Source organism: Haemaphysalis longicornis, unplaced genomic scaffold (assembly GCF_048455015.1).
Source record: "Haemaphysalis longicornis isolate Haplotype H1 unplaced genomic scaffold, Haemaphysalis longicornis Haplotype H1 scaffold_1, whole genome shotgun sequence".
Classification (NCBI taxonomy): domain Eukaryota; kingdom Metazoa; phylum Arthropoda; class Arachnida; order Ixodida; family Ixodidae; genus Haemaphysalis; species Haemaphysalis longicornis.
The window spans coordinates 336,664,035-336,681,717 of NW_027526203.1; positions in this window are offsets into that span (position 1 = coordinate 336,664,035).

Consider the following 17,683-nt stretch of genomic DNA (forward strand, 5'->3'; position numbering starts at 1 on the left):
AATGGATTGTCCTAATAGTGTTCTCAGAATTTGTCGTAGACATTCTCCTTCACGCAGCTTCAGACATTCTGGGTGCCAGCGCAGGTGCACACGCGTTCATTGTATAAGCCTGTGGAGTGCAGCCAAGCGCAGTGCCTGGGTGTTGCGTGGATGTGCCCAACGGTGTGAAGCTTGACTGCTAAACTCTGCTGCCGCCATGTGCTGGCTCGACCATGTGGGGAAACAGCGGACTGTGTGTGGGGGACGTGTGTGCAGGGCCTTCAGCGAGGTTAAAGACTGCAGCATTGCTTCTCATAAAAGCAAGAGCTGCAGATATTGCTGAGCGAAATTCTCCTGCCTAATTTTGTGTAGCAATGAATTGACATTAACCGCAGACTGCAGTCTCTTTACGTGCGGTGCTGCTCAGTCTGCCTGTGGATGCAGTTGCCTGTATCCTTTTGTACTGCATTGTCGGAAGACATGGCTCCCACCCCGCTGAGATCGCACACTGTTTCAGGAAGTGTGCTTTTGTTGGACTTGCAGAGTTCGCATTGCCTGTAAATAGAGGAGTCTCTTTAGGAAACTTGAGGAAAACCGGCGGCTGCAAAATTTTGACTAGCGCCGTCGCTTTACGGAGTCGCTTGTTGACCCTCTTCTTCCTCTGCTCTCATCTTTGGAGCGGTGGAGAAAAATTATCTGCACCACACATTTTGCCATGCATCAAATAGTGGTTGTGTTTAGAATTCGACTTTTTTTTTTTTTTTTTTTTTTCTGGTCTGTGTGCAAAAAACAAGCGCCCTGTTCTCGTGCAAGGAGAACGGTAAATTGTAAGAACCATTTGGCGTACATGCACAGTTTTGACCAATAAATATTTACGACGCAGGTTTATCCACTGTGTACAGTGTCTCTGGTTAGTGTCCTTTGATGGTTGGTCTGCCCTAAGTGTTAAAAAGTTTAAAGGGGCCATGAAGACAAAATAAGAGTTTGGTTCATTAAAAAGACTGCTGCTTCCTGATAACAATGATCAAACACGTAAAGCAGTGGTGGCTCCTTAGCCACTTTCTGGCAATTTTTCTGACTTCACAGAATCTTGTTTGTGTGATTGGCAGCTGCCAATGTAAGCCACCACGAAGAAACATGACTGGGCTATTATAGTTGTACCTCTAGTTCCACGAGTAGCATGAATTTGCCAAACCCACAATCATGGTGTCAGCAGATACATACAGGCTACACTTGCGATATTGGGCAGTGTAGGAAAGTCTTCAGGCCATCACCACCTGTTCTTTCTTCCTAGCGTAAGTGTAGTTTTACTTGTCCTGCTTCCAAATGAAGCAAATTTTGCTGCTGTGTGAAAGGGACAGAGAGGCCAATTTTAGTGAAAAAGCGAAAGAAAAAGCTCAACTGCTTTTACTCCATTTTCCCACTGAAGTTGCTTGGGATCAGCTGACACTAGTAACAGCAACCGTGAATTGAAGGTGACTGTAGGCTTGCCAGGAGAACAAATCGTGGCCCGAATTTAAAATATATATATAGCTTCTTCTGCAAGTGATAAAGCAATTTGAATATCAATACAAAATTTACATAAAAGAAGCAACGATTTTATGGTACATAATGTTACTTTGAGAGCAGAATCGGCTGCCAGCAGTTTGCGATGGGGCCTCATCGTGAGTGGGTCGCAGCATATTGCTTCTTGCACGACCATTCTGCTAGTCTTTAAGACTGCAAACTGTGGCCTCGCTGCCCTTTTTGAAGCATTCGCCGTTGTGTAAAATTATAGCCCAATGATTTCTTGAGGGAGAGTTCTACTCTTGCAGGCAAAAACAAAACTTATGGCCTCTCTGCTTCACAAGCAGTGCTTCCTGTAGGGTTGACTAGGTGTAATGGGCAATACTACTGTGCCTTTGCGCATAGATCAGCCTCCTGGCTGCCTCTCTTTGGCTGCTCCACAAAACACTTGGATTATTGGGAAGGAAGGGGGTCATTTGCGAGCCACCCTTTAGTCATTAATCCCTCGTTGACGGGCCTATTGTTTCTTGGCGAGAATGTCTAGCAAGCTGTGAAATTTCACTCTTCCGAAAGAAGTGGAATTGTGTGTGGGGTTCGTGTTCTCTTTTTATCGCGGCCTGCCTTTGAAATCTGCGATACTATTCTCAACCTTCAGTACATAGTGCAGAACAAACCAGTTATGCTGTGACCAGACAAGACAGCGAAATAGTCTTGAAAATGCTGGTAAGTATTCCTCCAATGCTCCATTTTTAGGCTTGTAAGATGTGGAACATGTTTGCTCTCGCGGTTCAAAAAGGTGCTGGAAGGGTGCATGCCACCCTCTATTCCTAAGGTGTGAACTTCTATCACTTGACATTCATAAGAAGCTAGATTTGTGTTTTGGGGGGGTGTGTCGCAGCTGTGTAAATTTGCAAAGTGAGCTCTGGGGTTGTGATCTGCCGTGTCCTGAAAATGGGAGCACTTCTACTGTAGGAAGGAGGTTGTAATCGACGTAGCGTGCACAAATGTTTTGTCCGAGAATGGCCAATGATGCCAAGTAGAGGGGAAGCGACGAGGCAAGAGCAAGTCAAGACATGTAGGCCAAAGTTGTAGAGGTGGCAGCAGAGGTAATAGGCATGAAGCAGGACTTGCAAATTTTTTTCAAGAGGGGGTGAAAGGGGAAGGGGGGGGGGGGGGGCTTATGGCCGCCCCTCCCACCCACCCCTTTAGCTTCGGGAACATGCTTAGAGAAACTTGCCACTTGTCTTTCTTGTCTGCACACGGGGAGACGGGTGGGGTGGTGGTGGATCGGGTTTTTGAACGTTGAAGCTGCCCATCCGGCTACAGCTCCACTGACTAGGACTCCTACCATCTGACAGATGGCCGTTAGGCTTGCTTCTGGCTGGACTTCTATACCTGCCGTATTTTTATTATGGTTCATACTAATCGTTTCCTAAAGCTATGACTCGACGAACATGTCCATGTAAAGGACTGTGCCGCTTACATCAGTTCGTCAGTGTTGCGTCGGACAAGTCCAACGTGTCAGCCGGCTGTTTTAGAAAGTGTCTGCCGGCAAAGTGCCACACTAACTGCTTCGGTGTTTGTGTTCGTAATTTTAATTCTTCACCGCACAATTCGTACTGCTGTAAAATGAATGTGCCCTATATTTAAGCGCAATAAGCTCGTTTGGCAAGCTTGCCGAATGAGCTTATTGCCTAACTTACGTTTGCCTTTGCCGGACTTGGCCCATCGCAAAGCTCGGCATATGACATCATACGTTCTGCTGCAGGAAATGACCTAGTGAGTCGCATGGCCATTCCCTTTTTTCCTAATTTATAGCTTATTTTAAGGAAGTTTACATTAAAAGTGGCGAACGAGGCAATTTTTTCAATGAATCAAACTTGTGTTGCATGGCTCCTTTAAGTGCTGGAATGATAAAAGCAATAGCAGTCAAGGCCGTGTGATCTAAACTGAAAGCCGTGAAATTCTGAACATTCGCTCCTTAAAAGAAAAAAAAGGCATGAAACGTGCGCCATGGGCTCCTAGCCATAGCTCAGCAAAAGTGGATGCCACTCACACTCACTCAAAAAATATATTTATCCTAACGCACTCACTCGCACTCGCCACTCCGCCCTCACCACGCGCACTCACGCTCGCCACTGCGCCTTTACTAAGTCGCTTGCGCTCATGCTGGTCACTTGCCCCCACCACTCGCTCACGTTCACGCTCACCACTCCGCTCTCAACTCGCACTACCTCGCGCTCACGCGCACCCCTCCACTCGCACTCACTTCCGCTCACGCTCTCCACTCGTCCGCACTGCTCGCACTCACTCCCGTTCACGCTCACCCCTCGTCGTCACCATTCGCACTCACGCTCGCCACTCCGCCCTCACCACTTGCACTCCCCGCTCACGCTGGCCACTCGTCCTCACCACTCTTACTCACTCGCGCTCACGCTCACCACTCGTCGTCACAACTCGCACTCACTCACGCTCACCACTCGCATTCGCCGCTTACACTCCCTCGCACTCGCACTCACCACTTGCAATGGCGCTCACACTAACTCGCAATCACCACTCGCTTCCTCCACTCACACGCACGTACAAATATTTTCGGTCATGAAATACTTACTGATTTGAGCTAAAATTTACCTTTCTCGGGAATAGGGTCTCCCTTTTTCCTAAGTATGTATTCGTTTATTATAAGCACATGTCTTGATATGTCACTTTCAAAGCGGTAATCGTCGCTGGACTTTTTTACGAAATGAACAAATTCTCGCAAATTTGCCTGAAGCCATTCATCATAACATTTTATTGTCTATGCTATTTCGCTCAGATTTTACAAAAGAAAAAACTGAAAATTTTCACAGCGGTGGCAAACATAAAAGAAATAGTCCAGTTCGGAAGAAAAGCTGTTGCCATCTGTCAAAATACTGGCTAGGGCGCGCAGATATTCCTATCTCGAAGCGCGCTATCCGCGCCACTAAAATTGCGCGGTCAATTCGCTCTGGACAACCCTCCAAACGGTTTATTTCAACAGTGATCCCAGGTGAAAAGGGCACATAGCGAGAGTGTCCAGCAAAACACCGCCACGAAAAGATTAAAAACGGCAAGCAAGGTGGAGGAAGGCTACTGGAGCGCTTGGCAGAGGCAAGGCGAGGGAGAGAGGCGGCGCCGCGTGGTCGCGCCAAATCGGCGCCGCCTGACCTGGCCTGACTTTAGCGCGGGCGTCCTCCTGGAGACGAGTTGCCTGGCGCCCGCCTCCCTCCCGTCCCCCTCCCTAAACGGCGCCAGCCTGCCGCAGAGCAAGACCGCAGCTTGATCCTAAACCACACCGTCATGCGCTTGCACCGGGCACTGAGACAAGTTCACGTCGAAAGTTTATACGAAATAACGGGGAGAATAAGTCATCAGACGCACACGCTCACACGCACGCAACACACACGCACGCAAACGAGCATTCACGCACACACCCACCCACCAACGCACTTGAACACGCACACATACGAACTCGCACGCACGCGCACACGCATGCAGACGCACTCACGTGAACACGCGCACGCACGCACTCACTCATTCACTCATGCACTCACCTACTCACAAATTGCGCTATCCCACTGCCGAGAACGCTTACTATTCGTCACACCACTCAGGGGTCACAGTACCCCTACGCTATCGGCACGCGGACGACGACGAAGTCCGTGTGAAGCGAGTATCATAACAGAGCGCCGCCGTAACAAGTAATGACAAATACTGGTACGTTTAAAGGGACATGAAGTGATACGTAAACATTGCGAGATTACTAGCGCAAATTATAGTCCGGAGTCCCCAGGCCATGTTTCGACCACTCTGGGCGCGTTTACGCGATTTTATTTAGTAGAAAAATTAATTAGAAAATGCTGTATGCTGTCCTCCTCTCTTTACGCTCGCCCATTTTCTGTAGCGTTTTCGTGTGACGTCTGAAGGAGCCGAGCTCGCAATTGGCTGCGCTACTGCACGGCTCCCCGGCCTTCAGACAGAGTCAGTCGGCCCAGCGTTTCGTCCGCCGGCCGCCGACGAGTCGTCGCAATTCGTTCGCTCAGATAAAACGAAGCCAGGACACGTTTGTGAATGAAAGAATGTGCCTTTCTTTACTTGGTTAGCTTGTACGCTGTATCTAGCTCCAAGTCAAGGTCGCTTCACACAGCGCTGCGCAAGCGCACATGCGACGCTTCGCTGACTGGTACGCCAGTAGGAAAATATAAGGCCTCTTGAAGGCAGGAGAAGAGTCAGCGAAGTCAATATAGGTACTAAGGCAATAAAATCAACTGACATTTGTACCGTACAGCGTAAAACTAGGGAGCGGGAAGCACTTTTTTGCGCCGGACGAAGAAGCACAGCGGCCAGCAGCACGACTACGCATCTGCGAACGCTTTTCCGTCTAAGAAATGCAATTGCTAGACGTGAGATATTGCGGAAACTTGGGGGGATGCTTACTGCACGAGCGCAAAACAACAAATAGCCACCTAAGCTGCTTGGAATGCTAAAACTAAATAAAAGTGTAAACTAGCTATACATTGTATACCTTATATATCCATCCCCGGCGGAGCTGGCTCGTGGCCGAGTGGTCTAAGGCGCTAGGATTTTTGTTTTGCAAGACACAAGTTCGTATGCCCGCGGGTACGTGCTTTTTTTTTTTAGAAGTTAACTTTTTCGTTTTCCGCCGATGTTTTCTATACTGAGTTCACCTTTTTTTGGGCCGCAACGTTCATTGCTCCACGAACTAGTTCACAGAACGCGCGCAGGCTGGCACTGGCGCGCTAGCGAGTTCTCGTTGGCGTGCTGTTGCCATAAGCACCGACTGCTTGCGGGCAGTGGGCACAGGCCAGAATCAACAGGCCCTTGGCCTGGTGCGAACACGCTTTTTACGATACAGGCATGAGTGAGGCAAGCTCCAAATATAGGATAAGAGCGCATGGCGTTAGAGCGTCTGCGGGGACGCGGAGGGCGTTCATGCACTGCGTAGGCCTCGGCTAGTGAATGCTACGATTCCAAGCCGTCCTGGGAGGCATATCTTATGCATTTGACAGCCGAAAATATAGCAGAAGCGCGGTACGATGATCACTGAGATATTGAGAATGCCCATCCAACAACGCCATTGGTTCTGTTTTACAGAACCGAAACCGAAACTGAAACTTGTTTGATTGCTAACCTTGGGCATCGTCCAATCACGGTGCCCCCTCCTCCCAACGTCACAGCCTTAGTTGGTGCGGCCGCCGCAAACCGCGCATGGTAGTTTTTCTTCTTTCGCGCTTTGTGAAATAATTACCGATTTGTCAACCGGATAAACGATGAAAAGTGTGCTAATTGGAGCCAGTCTACGCAGTGCAAGCAAAAACTGGAGCTTGACAAATTCACTTCAGTGTCCCTTTATTAATACGCCAAGGCCTCGAAAATGAGCTACTGCTTCCGCAACACGCAACTCGCCCATCCGAACCGTTTCGCCATCCTGATACGCGAATCTGTGAAAATCTGCGATTCCTTTTCAAACGATTACGGGCACTCACAATTTGCGCTTCAGAACAGCCGGACATTTGACAGCTGGAGCAAGCCGGCCAATTATGTACACCAAGTACTACGGCACTAGACGTCGACCACGTGCTTCCTAATGCCTCCATCGCAGCGCTCAGCGGTAGGGAAGTGCAATCGCTTTATTGCGACGACGAACACAAAACGCTGCGAGCCAGAAACATCATTCGGCTCCCTGTTCTGTGAGTGCGCGCAACAGCCCCTCAATGAGCCATGACAGTGAGAGTATCAGCGCAAATCGTATTCCTCAATCAACAGGTCACTGGAGAGTTGGTTCCACTGTGCCTTAATTATAAAGGGGAGTAGCCACATATTCCCGAAGCTAAAGGCAGTCGTTCCATTTACTAGTGGCTGTGCGTACGAGTGGAGCAGCAAGCGGCTCCTGCGACGAATGCCAACAGCAAGTGATGCTCACCGCGGTAAGCCCTGCACATCGCGCAAGTAGCGCGCGTTCACTCGCCACTCATGAGTGGTGAGAGGAGCTCGCCGCGAGTGGAACTCGCACTCGCGAGTGGTGAGTGGGGTTCACCACGAGTGCAGCTCGCACTCGCGAGTGGTGAGTGGGGTTCGCCGCGAGTGGCTTTCGCACTCGCGAGTGCTGAGCGGGGCTCGCCGCGAGTGGAACTCGCACTCGCGAGTGGTGAACGGGGCTCACCGTGAGTGGCGCTCGCGCTCACTCGCACTCACCAGGCCAAAACGACGGTGAGGCTCACTCACCACTCACTCGGGAGTGGTGAGTGGGGGGTGTGTGAGTGCACTCATGAGTGAGTTTGCCGACCTATGCTCCTAGCACCACTTCTCCACGAGCGGATGTGGGCCTCTGATAAAGCAGCTGTGGTTAAAGATGCTCGGATTGTATCGCATGGGAGATTATTGAGGCAGAACTGATTAGCAGGTTGGGACAGGAATGTGTCAGGTATGCAGGGCTTGATGGATATATGCGGTGAAGAAGCGACGCACCTAGGGCTAGCATTTAGCAGAGAAAAAATGGGCGTCATGGTCTTCAACGATGACGCGGTGCACAAAACAGTATCAGTGAAACAAGTAGAAATACCACGAGTAAAAAAAAATAGCATAAATATTTCGGAGTATGGCTTAGTGACGGCGAAGACCACATGCATGCCCATGAGGCTCACCTCAAAGGGACACTGAGGTGAATTGTCAAGCTCCCGTTTTTGCTTGCACTGCGTAGACTGGCTCAAATTAGCACACTTTTCATCGTTTTGATAAGCCGGTAATTATTTTACAAAGCGCGAAAGAATAAAAACTACCATGCGCGGTTTGCGGCGGCCGCACCAACTAAAGGCTGTGACGACGGGAGGAGACGCGCCGCGATTGGACGGTGTCGAAGGTTAGCATTCAAACAAGTTTCGGTTTCGGTTCTGTAAAGCAACTTGCTTGACATCCGACAGCATCGTTGGATGGGTATTCTCGATATCACAGTAATCGTTGAACCGCGCTTCTGCAATGTTGTCGTCTGTAAAAGGCATAAGATAAGCCTCCCAGGACGGCTTGGAATCGTAGCATTCACTAGCCGAGGCCTACACAGTGGATGAACGCCCTCCGCGTCTCCGCAGACGCTCAAATGCCATGCGCTTTTCCCCCATATTTGGTGCTTGCCTCACTCATGCCTGTATCGTAAAAAGCGCGTTCGCACAAGGCCAATGGTCTGTTGATTCTGGCCTGTGCCCACTGCCCGCAAGCAGTCGGTGCTTATGGCAACAGCACGCCAACGAGAACTCGCCAGCGCGCCAGTGTCAGCCTGCGCGCGTTCTGTGAATTAGTTCGTGGATCAGTGAACGTTACTGCCAAAAAAAAAAAGGTGAACTCAGTAAGAAAACATCGGCCGAAAACGAAAAAGTCAACTTATAAAAAAAAAAGAATGTACCCTGGGAGATTCGAACTCGTGACTTGCAAAAAAATTGCAATTACGTACCTAGCGCTCCAGACCACCCAGCCATAGGCCAGCGCTGGTAACTTTGGAAATATAAGGTATATAATGTGTAACCAGTTCACACTTTTATTTAGTTTTATCATTTCAAGCAGCTTAGGTGACTATTTGTTGTATTGCGCTCATGCAGTAAGCGTCCCCCAAGTTTCCACAATATCTCACGTCTAGCAAAGCGTTTGCAGATGCGTGGTCGTGCAGATGACCGCTGTGCTTGTTCGCCCAGCGCAGAGAGAGAGAGAGAGAATAACTTTAATTTGAATCCACTTCGAAAGGAGGATGTACAACTCCTCTTCCTCAGGTGGCGGCCAGGAGCCCGTGGGCCCCAGCGGCACCCTCGGCCAGCTGGATCATTTTCTTCTGGATCTGGGGGTCCGTACTGAGCAGCGCGGTCTCCCAACTCAGCGGTCCCGTTATGCCTAGCGATGATAGGATCTTTTGTCGCTCCTTATATTGTTCTACCATTGTATTCGCGTCGTCTTTCCCTGAGTGTCGGGGATCAGCTTGTGCTATGTCATTTGACACCCTGTTATTGTCGGTTGGGCCCGAGCAGGCCCAGAGCATATGTGCGAGATCCGCCTTGGCTTCTTTACACCATTTACAATGTGCATCATACATTCCGGGGTAGCACCGGTTGTACAAAGCCGGATTTGGATACCTGTTCGCCTGAAGGAGTCGCCATGCCACCGCCTGCCCCCTTTCTATAGTATTTTGTCCGCCGGCGGGTATTTGAGCCGGGAGCTTCTGTAATGGTCCAAGATTTCCCTATACGTTACGAAGAAAGTGCTTCCCGCAAGCTAGCTTTACGCTGTACGGTAAAAGTATCTGTTGATTTTATTTCCTTAGTACTTACATTGACTTCGCTAACTCTTCTCCCGCCTTCAAGAGGCCTTATATTTTCCTACTGGCGTACCAGTCAGCGAAGCGTCGCATGTGCGCTTGTGCAGCGCTTGTGTGAAGCAACCTTGACTTGGAGCTAAATACAGTGTACAAACTAACAAAGTGAAGAAAGGCACATTCTTCCATTCACAAACGTGTCCTGGGGCCGGATTCTCTAAAACGACGGGGCGTCGCTTTGAAACGACGGGGTAGCGCCATGCAAATGCATGTGTTGTGGGGTTGGGGCCGTCGCTTTAACAAAGCTGTGCAAGCAGTGTGAGCCGCAGAAAAGCACTGTGGCAAGGGCGCGAAGCGACAAGTGAAGCGATGGGGGGCAGTGGGTGTCGCTTCGAGCCCTTGCCACAGTGCTTTTCTGCGGCTCACACTGCTTGCACAGCTTTGTTAAAGCGACGGCCCCAACCCCAGAACACACGCATTTGCATGGCGCTACCCCGTCGTTTCAAAGCGACGCCCGTTTTTTAGAGAATTCGGCCCCTGGCTTCATTTAAACTGAGCGAACGAATTGCGACGACCCGTCGGCGGCCGGTGGACGAAACGCTGGGCCGACTGACTCTGTCGGAAGGTCGGCGAGCCGTGCAGTAGCGCAGCCAATTGCCAGCTCATCTCCTCCTGACGTCACACGAAAACGCCACAGAAAATGGGCGAGGGTGCAGAGAGGAGGACAGCATTTTCGAATTGATTTTTCTACTAAATAAATTCGCGTAAACGTGCTCAGAGTGGTCGAAACAGGGCCTAGGGACTCCGGACTACAATTTGCGCTCGTAATCCCGCAATGTTTACAAATCACTTCAGTGTCCCTTTAACAACTGCACTCAAATTTTCGACAACGTAAAATTAATGCCACGTAATAGTACACATAAAAAGGGTGCGAAATGCAAAATACTGCGTTTGAAACATCAACGCGCGCGACGCAAACGGCTCGCGACATTGGCGTTTTCGGAACCGAAACTGAATAGAAAAGGCGGCTATTACCGCCGGCCGGACGTGACGTACGTGATGGAACGGAAGCGGCCGCGCCAGAACCGGCGGCCGCTCAGAGCCGCCTTCAAATGCGGGTGATAGCGTTGCGTTGCGCTCTGTTATTTCCACAGAAGAACTTCCACTAAAGTGTGCCCGGGATAATGGGGTGAGGCGCAATTCCGGCACCGCGTTGCTATCAGTCGAGATGAAGTAGACCGTCCGACAGTAATTTTTTTCCATCAGAATAACTGCCGGAGTAGCAATCCTTGGCATTGCGAGTAAAAAAGTGGGCCCTGATTTACAAAGATACTATAGCTCGTACGATATCGAAAAACATCTTTTGTTAGCCGGCGCCTCGGCTATCACATCGCTCTCTTTGGAGGGAACAATTGTACACGGGTGGAGATCATTCACTATTTCTACTATAACATTACGTAAAAACAGCTTAGTGAATATCGACCCAGTATTTTTCGACTTGCTGCACATCGAGAATCGAATCATAAAAGTGGTCTGAAACTATAAGCCAGCTTCCACATCTAAACGATGCACTAAAACACGAAAAAGTAACCTATCTACCGCTGTTTACTACTTTCACCAGAGATATGTGCTGTTGAAAACATTCGACTTTCAAGTAAACTAAATCTAACGCTCTACCAAAGTGAATAATTCACTTGGAAATTGAACAAAAATCTAGTACATTGTTTAGGAGATGAGCAGTTTCGTTAGCTTTCGCACTTTGCGAAGACGACGGCCGATATTTGTGCGGATGTATTTGTTACTACGAAAAAGGCTGATTTTGGTTCACTTAGCGAGTGAGGCAAAAGTCGCACAAATGTTTATGCCCGCGTTTACAACTCTAGTTAGGTCGTCAAACTTTCGGAAAGGTCAAAAGGATGGAGGTGGCGTTGGGCACGCCCAATATGGCAAATACTGGATGCGGAAGTGTAAGTGGTCAAGAATTTATATCTTTTGTTTTCTGTGGTAGATTCAATAGGCAAGTGCACGTTTCGCGCTATTTTTTCTTTGAGTAAAAATATTGTTTTCAAGTAAAAAAAGTTTTGCTAACTGCAAAACCTTCACAAGTGCGTGAATAGTTCGTAGGCTTCTAATCTCTTTTATTGCATTGAGAAAAATGGCGGATATTGCTACCAATGCGGTTAGTTTTAAACATGCGATAGCGACGGTGATACAGCGTGCTGGTGTAGCAGAGAGAGAGAGAGAGAGAGAGAATAAACTTTATTTCGAGGAATATCAGTGATATTCCTCGAAATAAGCAGAGAAATCCCGGGCTAACGCATCCCTGCGGCCGGTGGAGCGCCGTGCAGGTCGCCAGAGAAGCGCGAGCTTCACGGGGCAGGGTCCCCAACCTCCGTCACAGGCCGCTTGGAACTTGTTTCCAAGGTGCAACTTGTTTCCAGGTGCAAACGTCGTCTGCTCGGAGCTACTTTGAACGACGGTACCTAGCGTGCTCTGTAATTATGAAGCTTAGGGTTTCGCCATGGTGATTTTAAAGGCTTGGACTACTGATCTGGATCAAATTTGGATTAAGAAAAATTTGAGTGCAGTTGGCCTTTGAGACGAAAGAAAAAGGTTCAGACTGTTGTCGCACCTGTCGTAATATCTTTAAATAATGACGTCATTTGACGCCTCAGCCAACTGAACTGCGTGAAACGCCGTTTTTTTACGTTCATAGCTCTCAATTTGGCTGTTGCGTCGGTAGTCTGATTATAGCAATTAGGCCTCCTGTGCTGCCCAGGGGGCGCTGCGCAAGTGGCTTTTGGGCAGTACTTCCGGGTAGTACAAAGCTGCGCAGGTCCCATAGAATCCCGTGTTGACAGAAGCAAAATGAGCTCGATGCTCACGATTGTTTTGCGACATGGTCACCAACCCATCCCCGGCGTGTCCGATCTCTTCCGGCGATCAACTTGGCATTAGAGAAAAAAACTTTGCAGCGCTAAATACGTTTAAGCGCCGACGAAAGTGCCGGGACGGTGACGGCGCTCTGCCCCTCGCAGGTTCACCGATCGATGGTCGTATGAAGTGAAATTCGAAGTGAAACTTCTGGTTGAAACCAATACTCTGTGTGACAAGGACTTTTCAACAACAACGTATGGGTACGAGCTTCAACAACAGCCGATCAAAAAAGAAGAGTGACGCAATCGGCGATGATCGCCCTTTAAAAGCCAGCGAGTCCGGCGGACCGCAGGCTATAGCTGCGGTGCGCCGCTCTTTTGCATATACCTGCGCACTATGCGTGTAATTTCATTAAACAGTGCTTGTTTGTGTCGCCATTACGAATACATGGTGCAGCGTTAGATTGCTGTTTTGTTGCGTGTCTCAGTGACAAAATGCAGCGAGCGGCAGAAGCGTGAAATGTTATGCGATTCCGAAATTAGTGGCCGTAAAACAAAGTGGTCGGGCGAACTGAGAGGCCGCTCGCTTTCCTTGTTTGCTCTCACTTATTTAATTACGCTGTTGCATTATATATTCCCAGTTCGCACTTAATAGGGCAGAATAAGGGTCAGCAACGTTTTGAAGTGTAGGGCCCAGTAGCATGCAACCGACACGGCGGAGGGCTGAACGGCAAATCGGTTGGGAGTGGGAGTGGGGCTTTGAATGCAAAGAGAAAAAATTCAGCGAATTGCCAATAATATTTGACAATAATCCGGCGAAGTGTGAAGATGGGGGACAATTCAACTGGAATCAATTCTCTGTTCTTGTCTCGCTGTCTAACTACATAACTAACTTATAAAACAGCGCTAGAAACAGGACTACAGAAAGGGTTCACAGACAGCGCCCTGTCTGTGTGCCCTTTCTGTAGTCCTGTTTCTAGCCCTGTTTTATAAGTTATAGTTCTGGCCCGCCTTCAATCTGTGTTGCAGTCTAACTACATTTTAGGACAAAACTGGCGTGTCGGCGTTCAGATTGTTAGCGACGACCCCTGCACCAGAAGATAACCAACAGAGTCAGTGATGATCGCATGTAAATATTGGGGGCCTTGCGCCGTGTATGCGGCTGTGTTATGTTATTCAAATTTAGAAGTACACATCTCTGCAGGCAGCGGGCGTGCGATTTGGTGCTTGTTTCGCGTCCTTTAAAAGCGCTTAATTTGTTTATTTGACGCTATTGCCTCACCTACTCCATGTACCCTGCCGTTCGTGAATCGTGCGGCGTAAAACGTTATGAAAGAAATATTTAGTTTGCGAAAATACAAAACAAAATTTCCACTCGTTTCCCAGGCGGTGCCATCTAGGCCAGTAGTGTCAGCTGAGTCGGCTGCGCAATTCTTGCGTTCGCTTGCATGCTCCTGCTGAAGCAACCTTTTGCAGTTACCTCAGGCTATAGGATGAGCAGCGTTCCGCGTTTATGCTACTCGTGAGCTTTCCTTTGTCGACCGTACGCAAGAAGAAAGAACGATAATTGTCGTAAGGAAGTTAGACCACCCGTCCTGGTGATACTGTCCCACGCCGCGACGACCGCGACAGCTCGTTCAAAAGAAAGCCTATAAATCGGCTTGTTTTAGCGGATATAATTTTGTTTTGCCTCTGAAACTACTTTAAAGGCTATTTCATAGAGTATGCAGTCATTTAAACGCGACGCAAAGCGACTAAACTAAGTACAACCGACGTTCACTCTGGCCTGTAAATGAAAACACATGCAGGGCGGCGAGGAGACGTGTCGGACACGAGGGGGCGCTGCATGCCGCCAAACTCTAAGGTCCCTAATTACCAAACTCCAGCGCAAGAGCCCTATAGAGCAATGTCAGGCTGCAACAAATACAAGGTGGTAAGGGGAGACTGGAAGGGGGTCATAGTACCAGGATTTACTTTCGGAAATTCTATTCTCTGCATTAAACCGGAGGCCCAAGCGGGCCTGGCGATAAATCAGAGGGCAGTAGACAGACTGGCCTTTGGGGCCCACAGCAAAACTACGAATGAAGCGGTACAGGGGGATATGGGATGGTCGTCCAATTCGAGGCAAGGGAAGTGCAAAGCAAGATAAACTTTGAGGAGCGACTTCGTGACATGGAGGACGAAAAATGGGCCGCGAGAGTGTGTAAGTGCCTGTATATCAGGAGCATGGACACGCAGTGGAGACGGAGGACCAGACAGCTGACCAAGCGGTACGGAAAGTCGGAAGGGGAAAGTAGGGTATACACAACAGTTAAAAAGCCGGTAAAAGCAGCAGATACGACGAAGTGGGCACATAAAATGGAATTGAAAAAAAAAAAAAAAATCCCGGGCCATCTCAACTGACGTGAAACCTTGGGAGGGGCGAAGCATGCAGTGTATAAGTATTCTTGGCGCCTTGGGGTTTTCGCCAATGGAGAAGAAACCGTTGGGGCATACAAGTATACAGCTTTGCTGTAAAAGTGTCTTGTCTTTGAAGCACGAAGGTCTCTAGCGGAAGGTGTAAGGAGTGCCCTGGTGTTTTTTTTAGTACGCGTTGCGTTTTAGCGCGAGGCGTAAGCGAGTTTCCTGGTGTTTTAGTACCGTGACTACATGAGACGAACGACGGTTACGACGACGACGACAGGAGACGCCAACAGCCCCAGCCCCTAAGGGGCTTCGCCCATAAAAACCCTGGAGACTTACAGAACAGAGAAACTAGAAATCAGGAAAGGAGGTTTCTATGGCAATGCGAGAGGCAGTGCATTGCTGTTTGAAGCACGGGCGGGGTGCCTGAGAACCCGGGCTTACACGAGTAACTACAGGCAGCAGTAAGAAACGTGTATGCTGCGGCAGAGATGTGGAAACCATAGATCATATTGCCGAGGACTGCACAGAGATACGACCGCCGCGGGGCGATGGGGAAACGACGTTGACGGAGGCTTTGGGATTTGGCGTGAGGGGAAGCCTCAACTTCAGGGGCCATAGAGGTGATGGAGGGGTGGCCGGAATTGTGGTGGAAGAAAAGTGTGGAAGAGATGGGCACGCAGGGCGACTAATCACACGGAAGAGAATTTAGAACAGTGGGGGAAGAAAAAAGGGGGAGGGAGTGATGGGAATTTAAAACAGGGGTGGGAAGAGCTGGGGGAGGAAAATTTATTAAGTTAGCTAAGAGTAGGGCAAGTAAGCGGAATAAAACAGGCAAGTCGGTTTCTGACAACCGACGTCCCGATTCAAAGGTAAAGCCACTAGTCATCATCATCATCACCGACAGCGAGGCACCCACGCGGAAGGCGCACGTGTGGTAGGCTCTGCCACAATGCACAGGAGCACGGTGCAAAGCTTGCAGTACGCGCGAAGAGAATTGTTCTTTTAGACGACATTGTTCTTTTAGCTGATAACCAAACCGATATGCAGCGGCTAATAAATATTTGCGGCCAGGAAGCCACTGACCTCGGGTTAAATTTCAGTGCAGAAAAATCAGGAATAATGGTTTTCAATGACGCTACCACCGACGTAGTGTCTATCCAGCAAGGCGAATTACCTAGAGTGAAGGAATATAAATATTTGGGAGTGTGGATAAACGAAGGGGATAACTACTTAAGTACTCACGAGGAGCAACTTAAGGTTAAGGGAAAGCGAAACGCAGCTATAATGAAGCATAGAGCTCTGTGGGGGTATAGCAAATATGAAGTAGTAAGATGAATGTGGAAAGGAGTAATGGTTCCGGGTCTCACGTTTGCGAATGCTGTACTCTGCTTAAAATCAGACGTTCTATCAGGCCTTGAAGTAAACCAGAGAACGGTAGGACGTTTGGCCTTAGGCGCGCATGGAAAAACAACTAACGAAGCAGTTCAGGGAGATATGGGCTGGGCGTCGTTTGAAGTTAGAGAAGCTCAGAGTAAAATATGCTTTGAGATGAGGTTAAGGGCAATGGATCAACGAAGGTGGGCAGCTAAGGTTTTTAGGTACCTATACTTGAAAAGCGTGGACACGCAGTGGTTAAGAAAGACTAGAAGGCTAACGATGAAATACGGAAAGAACAGTGGGGAATCCAAAACAGCCAAGGTAACCAAAAAAGAGGCAAGGCAGATTGAAACGAATAAATGGAGGGAAAAAATGGAAGCTAAAACGTCGTTAGAGATGTACAGGGCTGAGCAAATGAACATCAGAAAGGAAAATTTCTACGATAATTCCCAGGGCAGTGCTTTGCTTTTTGAGGCTAGAGCAGGTTGCCTGCGAACTAAGAGTTTTGTGGGGAAGTATTCACAAAATGATGGGGTATGCGTGGTCTGCGGAAAAGAAACAGAAACTATGCGGCACAGAATTTACCTTCAAGGCTGTCGAGGGGACGAAAAGAAGATTAGAATGCTGGTGGACGAAAAGCAGAGAGGGGAATATTGCCTAGGACAGTTACCACCTGTAACAGAAAAAAAAGTATTTTGTGCCTAATAAGCTTTTTGTGCCTGCCCTAAGCAGCGCTAGTATTGAACCAAAAGTGTAAAACATATGTATATTAGTCCTTTTTGGTAAGATGACATGTCATCACCCCGATACAAAGGGGAAACCAATAGAAACCATCATCATCATCATCATCATCAGAATAGCGGCGCGCAGAATCGTAACATCACTCACTACCGGCGCGGGCGCCAACAATAGACAGTTATAGCAGAGCGGAGGACCGCTTCCGGTACGATAACCGGTCGGCGGCCTGCGCAGAGGAGAAAAAACTGGAGAACCGATACCGGTATGGTACCCAGGTATCATACCGGTATCGGTCCTGCGCTCTGCTATAATACACAGCACGCCACAGAACCGAAGCTACCATATTCTGACGACTACAAACAAACTCTTACCCCCCCCCCCCCCCCAATATCCTGCTCCATGCAGTGTACCCCACCCTCTACCCCGCCTCTTGCAAATACTGCCCCCACCCTTGCACCCCACACCATCT